We start from the raw sequence: 9,839 nt of genomic DNA, 5'->3' as shown, positions 1-9,839 counted from the left end.
AGTTCATTGTTATCTTCATGAGGGCTTATCTTGATTCTCAGCGTTCTTCTGTAGTTTGCTATGACTACGTCAATGAATGCATCTGTGCTGCTTTTCCACTTCGGGTATCTTGATGGAGCAGGCTGCCTCGACTGCATCGCTATGGTAGGAGGAGGATTTGTGCTTCCTTTCCTTCCCTTTTGTAGTCTGCCATAAACTTCCCGTAACCACCATTGGTTCACCAACCTCCCAACTCCTGGCTGTGTTGTAGGCCTGCGGCTTGTTCCTTGCGTTGGAGCAGGTGTGCTTTGCTGTTATAGTTTCCATAGTTCTGTTTTTCAGCTCCTTGTGCAGTTTCTTTGCTTGGACTATGAATGGGAACAAATAATCTGTTAGCATGTGTGTCTTCTCTGTGAGTTCTTTCGTGGCCACTTCTGTTCTTTTGAGGGATTTTGCTATTTCCTCCGTCTTTGGTAATTCACTTGGCTTTTCTTGGTCATTTCCACTATTCTCTGGAATCGAATGTTCAGCAGGCAGTCTCTCCTTCTCTGCTGCCTTCGTTGGAGGCCTTGTAGCCATTGACACTTGCCCTTGGTTGTGTGTGTTCTGTGTGTGGGTGCGTGCCGTGGTCAGTGCTACATTGTCATTCATCCCGTGCTGACCCTGTCTCCAGCTTTTCTCTTCATTTGTTACCTCAAATGTGTCTAAATCATTGTTCATTACATTTAGATTGAGTTTGTTACTTTTGTCATCAGGTTTTCTTGGGACTGGAATGACTATATAGGGTCTGGGTGCTTTCGTAGGCCCGAGATGTTCATTATCTGGTGGGTGCACAGAGATTGGGGCACTTCGCGCACCAATAAAGAAAGCAGTTCTGATTGTTAATGACAGAAAAACAATAATAATAACTATACATATACACACAATCGTTCGGAACGACAATTTGTAGCATTTTCTTCCAGGGTAGTGGGGGCGCCCTTCTGTTGGGGGTAAAACCAAGTTACTGTTCTGGGCCCCCATTTCGAATGAGTTCATAGTCAATTATTTATTCCTTCTTTTGCTCTGGTCTCGTATTTCGAGAGTTCATTACTATTAGAGGGACGAGTGCTTCTCCAAATGTCCCCCTTCACGTGAGTGACGACGGTAATCTCTGGGTCCTCAGTACAGTTCCTGCGCTAGACTAAGGAAAAAGGTTAGGCTAGCAGTTCTGATACATCACATTAATAGATGCGTATCTAAAGTAGGTGAGGTCCCAGTGGATGCCTCGAATTTGCCTTGGTCCTGAGGACCTGCTGGTGACAGTTCAATGCAAAAGAAGAAACGGAAGGGACTGGTAGAAATTACATAAAAATAGAATGCTGAAAAAATAAAAATAAAAATAAAAATGAAAGTGAACGTGTGGCAAAATAGGAAGAAAATGAGCTAATCTTACAAAAGTAAAGTTGTAAAAATAGGAACAAAAATAAAAATAAAAATGAACATATGGAAGAAATAGAAAACGAGTCAAAATCACAAAAATAAGATGTTGTACAAACAGGAACAAAAATAAACTCAGAAGTCAATATATCAAAAAGTAGAAAAAATGAGAAGGATGCAGAAAAGGAAAAATAAGATGGTGAAGTTCTTGTGCCTGCTCCTTTCGTTCGGTCTCTCGGCGACAAGTTGAAGAACAGTGTCTCTTTTCTCTATCTGCTCCACGGTGAAACAATGACGACAAAGTTCTATTTTGGATTTCCTCCTTCTAAGGCTCTCCTCAGCAGTGGATGTCCATAATTGCTTCTTAGTTGCGCTATGATAGCCCTCAGGAGCCTGTTTAATTGCGTGTTTTTTGCTGGATCTCTGAGGAATGTGGGTATGTCAACATTGCTGGGTCTACCCACTAGTTCTGGAAAGTTTTCAATGAGGTGGAAGAAAACACGGTATGCATATTGGCTGTCTTCTGGTGTTAATGACATTTGCTCTGATTTTCTAGCCTCTAGATCACAGGCCTTTCTTGCAGCGTGAACAGTCTTTGTCTCCTGGATCTGTCCCTCGGCGAAAGGTCTCACTGGAATCTCCTTAGGAATTCTCGCTGGAAGTTGGACAGTTCCACTTGGAGCATTATGCTGTGGAGAAGTGTGCCCATGTGTGGGGCGTTGGCCAGATCGCTAAGGAAGGTGATGACGTCAACATCTGCAGGCCTTCCTACCATTTCAGGATAGTCTGTGACTAGTCTGAGCATGACATTGTGGGCCAGCTGGGTATCTGAGGGAGACAGGGACATCTGCCTTGTTTGCTGGGTCCTGATCACAATCCTTTCTTTTGACGTGAACAGTTTTTACACTTTCCTGCTGCGTGGATTTCAACCTCGTAATTTAATTTGTACCACACTTGGTTTAGGAATTCGTTGTTTCTTGGATCTCTGATGAAGGTTAGAGTATCTGTGGTTCTCCCGACAACTCCTGGGCACTCCTCTATGATTCAGAAAAATAGAGTGTAATCAGTTCATCGATGATCACTTGAGGTGGAAGCATTGGTCCTTATTCCCAGTACTCTGGCACTTCGGCAAAAGCCTCTGCGAGGACAGTCAGTAGTTGCCGAATTATCTTCCTGTTGGCTGGGTTTTGGATGAAATCTGGGACGCTGGTTTCTCTCCCTACAAGCGATGGATATGTCGGAAACAGCAAAGCACATCCTCTGTAATATTTCTACGGGGGGATACCATAAATTCTTGTGATAAAGTCTTGTACTGGTTGCCTCAGGATACAGCTTTTTGGTTCTCAGAAATGTCTAATGTTCCGCTTATCAAAGTCTTAGGGCTCTTCCAATGCTTTGTGTGACTTTAACCGTTCATATGAGTAGCGTTACTGCAGCTTTGGATGTGCAATTCTCTTTTTTTTTATACCGTGCACCTTTGGCTCCACTGAGTGTCCATATTATTGTCCTTTTATCATCTTTCACTTGTTTTAAAGGAATGTCTTGTTTTGGATGCCACAATTTGCTATATTCTTTGCTGTATTTTTGCTGCTCATGCGTCCTTCTTCTTCACCATGGATCTTGTTTGCACGTGCTGGTGTTCTTCCCCGTTGTCCGTGGTCTCTTTGCAGTCGGATGCAGCATGAGGGCTCTCCCCTATGTAGGGCTTAATGTCATTTATGAAGTATCAGGCACTTCTGCCCTGGAGCTTGACGGCGGAGTGGGTGCAGTCCTCTACAATTAAAGGGCCATTAAATCTTGGCTCGTCCCACCTTTTCCTGGTAAAGTTCTTCACCAAAATGCTGTCACCAGGGAACACGAGGGGCGCATGTGCACCTTGCTCGGTGTCTGCTTCAGCACTTCCTGCTGTGTTTTGTGCTGCGCCTCCCCCTTTCCGCCGTCGCTGCAGCTGGTCTGAAATGACAGAGGCACTGGATGTCAAACAGTTTAGGTACTTTTGCATCTCTGTTCCCAGAACCTCCCTAGTCGGCTGGGCATCACAATTAGCTCTATATCTGGGGGTAAGAGTGGTCCTCATCCTTCTGCCTGTAACTATCTCGTGCAGCGTGAGGTGATGGTCGGAGCCTGGTTGGTTCCGAAGTGCATACAATGCCAATGGTAGACAGTGCAGCCATTCCTTCTTTAATGTGAGCTTCAACTTGGCTATTCTCTCCTTAACCAAGCCGTTGATCCATTCACATATCCCATTCCCCTCTGGATGATACACCGACGAGAACTTGTGCTTTATACCAAGCAATGAACTAATCTGTTCGAACACTGAATTTACAAAGTGGGCCCCATTATCTGATCTTATTATCTCGCACACACCCCATCTAGGGAACACTTCCCTCAACAGGAACATAGCAGCACAGGCAGCGTCAGGGTGTGTACAGGGACCTGCTTCTATCCATCTAGAGAATGGACACACCATCACAATTAAATACCTGTACCCATTGCACACTTGAATCATGTCGACGTAGTCGATATGTAAGTGCTGGAATGGTCAGTTTGGCCTAGGAATGATTCCTCTCACAAATTAACAAGGGGGGCCCTGGGAGTCCCTCTGCCAGACATTAGTCCTGGTTACGAGAGACTTACCCAGAGTCTTTAGCTCACTATCTTTCACAGAGAAGAAATATCCCAAACATATCAGTCTTTGTCCTGCCCTGAGTTAGTCCAGCACCGAAATGCTAGGCAATTCTCCTCTGAACAAGAGTATCAACAGCAACCCCAGACACATGTTTCGGTCTGGTTGGACCTCATCAGTAGGGAGGAACTGTGCCTCTCTAAGAGTAGTGAGCAAGGGGTCCACGTCTGGATTCCCCTAGTAATTTAGGGTGAGACCAAAAGTTACTTGAATATGCAAATTAACAAGGGGGATCCTGGGAGTCCCTCTGCCAGGCATTAGCCCTGGTTACGAGAGACTTACCCAGAGTCTTTAGCTCACTATTTTTCACAGAGAAGAAATATCCCAAACATATCAGTGTTTGTCCTGCCCTGGGGGCGGTCCAGCACCGAAATACTAGGCAATTCTCCTCTGAACAAGAGTACCAACAGCATCCCCAGACACGTGTTTCGGTCTGGTTGGACCTCATCAGTAGGGAGGAGCTGTGCCTCTCTAAGAGTAGTGAGCAAGGGGTCCACGTCTGGATTCCCCTAGTAACTCAGGGTGAGACCCAAAGTTACTTGAATATGCAAATTAACAAGGGGGATCCTGGGAGTCCCTCTGCCGGACATTAGTCCTGGTTAGGAGAGACTTACCCAGAGTCTTTAGTTCACTATCTTTCACAGAGAAGAAATATCCCAAACATATCAGTCTTTGTCCTGGCCTGGGGCAGTCCAGCTCCAAAATGCTAGGCAATTCTCCTCTGAACAAGAGTACCAACAGCATCCCCAGACACGTGTTTCAGTCTGGTTGGACCTCATCAGTAGGGAGGAGCTGTGCCTTTCTAAGAGTAGTGAGCAAGGGGTCCACGTCTGGATTCCCCTTGTAATTTAGGGTGAGACCCAAAGTTACTTGAATATGCAAATTAACAAGGGGGATCCTGGGAGTCCCTCTGCCAGACATTAGTCCTGGTTATGAGAGACTTACCCAGAGTCTTTAGCTCACTATCTTTCACAGAGAAGAAATATCCCAAACATATCAGTCTTTGTCCTGCCCTGCGGCAGTCCAGCACCGAAATTCTAGGCAATTCTCCTCTGAACAAGAGTACCAACAGCATCCCCAGACACGTGTTTCGGTCTGGGTAAGTCTCTTGTAACCAGGACTAATGTATGGCAGAGGGACTCCCAGGACCCCCCTTTGATAATTTGCCTATTTAAGTAACTTTGGGTCTCACCCTAAGTTACTAGGGGAATCCAGACATGGACCCCTTGCTCACTATTCTTAGAGAGGCACAGCTCCTCCCTACTGATGAGGTCCAACCAGACCGAAACACGTGTTTGGGGATGCTGTTGGTACTCTTGTTCAGAGGAGAATTACCCAGCATTTCGGTGCTGGACTGCCCCAGGGCAAGACAAAGACTGATATGTTTGGGATATTTCTTCTTTGTGAAAGATAATGAGCTAAAGACTCTGGGCAAGTCTCTCGTAACCAGGAGTAATGTCTGGCAGAGGGACTCCCAGGAACCCCCCTTGGTAATTTGCATGATTCCTCTCATTACTTTTAATGTGTGCCCAGCGGTGAATTGCTGGCAGATAATGCAGTTCACCATGAAAAATGCAACATGCTCTGCCAAATTCGGTGTGAACCAGTCTTCTGCGAGCGTTGCAGCAAGATTTTCTTTTGTCATGTGAATGGGGTAGTTCAGTTGTTCTAATGCTACCTTTAGGAGGGCGACAGGCATTACTGGTTTACCAGTGCTGTCTTGCCTCCACAACCCGTCAGAGGGGTTTAAGGAACACCCTCGATGCTTCCATAAATTCTTCTCCTCCTGTGGTGCCTCCCCCTGGAGCTCCATTAGCTGAGTCTGCCCCATATTACTATAGGCTTCCGGTGTGGCTCGCGCTACCATCATTCGCTCATGGGTACGTGCCACCTCCACGTCCATGATTGTTTCATTCTTGGATGCCATGCGCTTGGCTTCCATGTCCGCTTCATGATTTCCATGAGACACGAAATCTGTCCCCTTGGTATGAGCGGTGCATTTCACGACCGCTATGCCCACTGGGAGCTGTAGTGCTTTTATTAGCCTGTCCAATAAGGCTGCGTGTTGCACTGGCGTGCCATCCGCTTGGAGGTAGCCCCTCCTTTTCCAGTGCGCTAGTCCTGCGTGCACTGTGGATGTCACGTAGGCGGAGTCACTGTATATTGTTACTTCCTGGTCTGCATGATTCTCAATGGCGAGTATCAATGGCAATAGTTCTGCAGCCTGTGGCGAATAATGAGATGGTATTCATGCCCTAACGAGTACTCGAAACTCCCCATTCGCTAGATGCTTTACCACAGCCACGCCTGTATACCTTTGTCCGTGTTCTTGGTCAATTCTCGAAGACCCGTCAATAAAGACGATCTCTCCACCTGCCAAGGCATTTTCTTTTACCCTGGGGATTTCATCATTGAATTCCTCATAGTTCGCACAGTCGTGTATAGGTTCTCCCTCTGTGACTGGCTCAGCTATGAACGTAGCAGGGTTTACAGTTTTACATCGCACTATTTTGATTGATGGATTAGAGATAATCACCTCATAAGCGGATGCTCTTTGAGATGTCAGTGTGCCCTTTGGCTTCTCTAATATGGCGAGCAGTGAGTGCTCAACATACAATGTCATGGAGCACCCCATCACAATGGATGACCCCTTCTTGATGGCGAATGCGGCTGCAGCTAGGTTTTGTTCGCATGGGAAGTGGCCCTTCATGACCGGGTCCAGACTGCCGCTGTAATATGCTAGGGGCTTGTACCCCAGCGAGGTTCGCTGCGCGAGCACTGCCCTCATAAAATTGCCATCGATATGTGAGAACAAGTAGAATTCCTCTGCGTAATTAGGAATCTTGAGAACTGGGGCCTTACAAATTGCCCCCTTGAGTTCTGTAAACCCTTTCTCCATTGATTCATTCCATTCAATTTCTTCCTTTGTTGCCTGGGCCTTTTTAAGGGCTTGTAGCAATGGCTTGGTATATGAGCTGTAGTCAAAGACCCATGCTCTGACATAATTGCACAGGCCTAGGAAGCTTTGCATTTGTTTTATCGTGCGCGGCTTGGCCGTGTTCATGATAGCTTCAGCCATTTCTGGGGTTACCTTCTTCCCCTCATGTGAGATCAGTTGCCCTATGTACAACACCTACTGTTGGCAGTACTGCAACGTATCCTTGTCTACTTTGTATCCCTTCTCAGCCAGTATAGTCAATAGCTGGACAGAATCGTGCCTGCATTGCTCGTCAGTGGTGTTGCAGATCAGAATGTCATCTACATACTGCAAAACAACACTGTCCACCGCAATATTACTTAGGTCTATTTGCAGGACTCTGTTGAAAATAGACGGGGACTCGCAATACCCTTGTGGCAACCTTGTGCTTTTCAGGCGCATTTGTCTGAAAGTGAATGACGTCAGTTCTTGTGAGTCATGGTGTAGCGGAATCGAGAAAAACGCATTTTTCAAATCGATCACCGGGAAGTATTTTGCCTCAGCATGTATGTTACACAATATTGTAGAGGGGTTCGGGACTCGAGGTAACTCAGCTTCAACAATATTGTTTAATGCCCTTACATCTTGAATTAAACGCCATGACCCTCCCTTTGATTTTTTGACAGGGTAAATCATTGTGTTGCAAGGTGATTCTGACGTCACTAGGATTCCCTGCTCCATCATGGCGGAGATTGTCTTCACCCGCCCCTTTCAGGAGACCTACATCATAGGGCCCTGTAGTCCATACTGCGGTAGGCACTTGGGCCATGTCGTCCTCAAAGTATTCTGGGCGTACCAGTGCCAACATCATTCTCTGTGGCACCTCTCGTTTGATCATTTTGACCCAAAATATGAGACTCACCTCCACCCTTGTCTCTTCTAGGTCAGGGTGTTCTTCGAACAGATCGTCATCGGTGACGTCAGTCTCTCGATACCCTTCTTCAATGGCAATAATCGCACACCATTGTCTGCCTTCATCGTCATATCCTTCAACTAATACCACTTTTCCTCGCACTGCGGCAGATTGTATCACCAAGGGAAATACTTGTCCCTCCTCTTCGTGCATGGGTATTCTTGGTCTGAATAGAAACTCATCAGGGGTTCTCATAGTTTTGTCTGTAAGGCCTGGCAATCCCGCCATGAGCTGCCGCACGCCATATGCAAAGACTTCTGATTCTAACGGTATAGCTCTCATAGCTATACGTCCTGAGTATGCTCTGATCATTTCACACACGTTTGAATAATACATTCCTGGGGTGGAGCATACTATGCCATCCTCTGTAAACGAGATGGTCATGTTTAATTTAGTCATCAGGTCCCGACCCAGAATATTTACTGGGGTCTGGCATGAATATAATAGAGGTACATTCATTTTGCGCTCTCCCACTGAGACTGGGAGTGCATCTGTAAAGGGAACTCTACTATGAGCTCATAGTCCGGCCTTGCCGGACAAGGAAAACTTGCCTTCTCGTATGCACGAACGAACGCGTTGCACCCGTGTCAACTAGGAAGGAATATTCTTTACCCCCTATGGTGACATTCACCCTAGGTTCCCGTTTAGGGTCTGGTGTCACTGATAGGATAGAACACTTCAGAGTCTCCTGTGAGCTGTCTTATTTTATATATGGGTTCGGTCTACTGTACACTTGTGGGTTTCCCCCATTTCCAGGGTTAATTCGCCCTCCGGGATTATTGCCCTGAGCCATTTGCGGCGGTGCCTGCTGGGGTTGTCCTTGTGGCATATTCCCCATGTTCGGTGGTTGAACCACTTGCTGTGCACCTTGCTGCAAGCCTGCCGCCTGCTGCTTCACTGTGTAATTTTGTGCACCGCCCTGTTGCGGGATGGCAGGTTGATTCGCCATGCCTGCCCCCATCCCTGGGCTATTTTGCCACATGCCATGACTTCTTCACATGCGCGCCACGTGTCCAGTCATTGCACACAGCCAACATATTGGCGGTGGTCAGGCCATCTGTACATCTGGCGTAGTTGGAATGCCCATCTGTGTGTTCTGAAAGCCACCTTGAACATTCTGAAAACCTCCTTGGTTACCTCGAAACCCTCCCTGATTATTTTGCCAACCTTTTCCTCCAAAACCTCTTCCTCTTGGGTAAAATCCTGTGTTACCCTGATTATTCTGTGATGAGTTAGTCACGTGTTGTGCGCTTGGCTCGGCTGGGCTGGTGAGCATGGCTCCCTCGAGAGCATACTTCGAGAGTTTCTTTTGCACTAGCTTCGCCTCCTCGCCCTTACGAGTTGCCTCCTTTTTCCAATTCTTTTCTTGCAACAATCTACAGTAATGTGCAATTGTCAACTGTATTTCGGCCCATGGTTTTGCTTCTATTCCTACCAATTTCTTAAGCTCTTTTTGCACCGGTTCTGGTAACCCTTGGTACAATATATGGTAAAATACAGGGATAGATTTCCTCCAAGACTCATGCGTTTCGAGTACCCATGCGTCTTGAAAATTATGGATGTAAAGCAACGGATCCTCTGACTCTTTCATTTTTCGAGTCATTATAGCTCCCATATCAGACGTGTCTGGATATAGCGTATGCAGCGCTTTCCACACTGCGGCTCTACAGTTATTAAATGGCACTCCGTCATGGGAGGTGTTAGTTATGGTTACCCTAGGGTAGCCCGCCCTTTTCCACACGTCGTCTGCTCTTTCACCAAGTATAGCAATTAGGAGTCCCTTAATGTCCCCTATGGCTAGGTTGACACCCCCCGTCATTTTCTCCAACTCATGTATCCACTTTCCGGCTCCCAATGTCAGCATTGTA

This window comes from Ambystoma mexicanum, chromosome 2p, assembly GCF_040938575.1.
Source record: "Ambystoma mexicanum isolate Mex_15411 chromosome 2p, UKY_AmexF1_1, whole genome shotgun sequence".
Classification (NCBI taxonomy): domain Eukaryota; kingdom Metazoa; phylum Chordata; class Amphibia; order Caudata; family Ambystomatidae; genus Ambystoma; species Ambystoma mexicanum.
Note: the sequence above shows the minus strand (reverse complement) of the source record.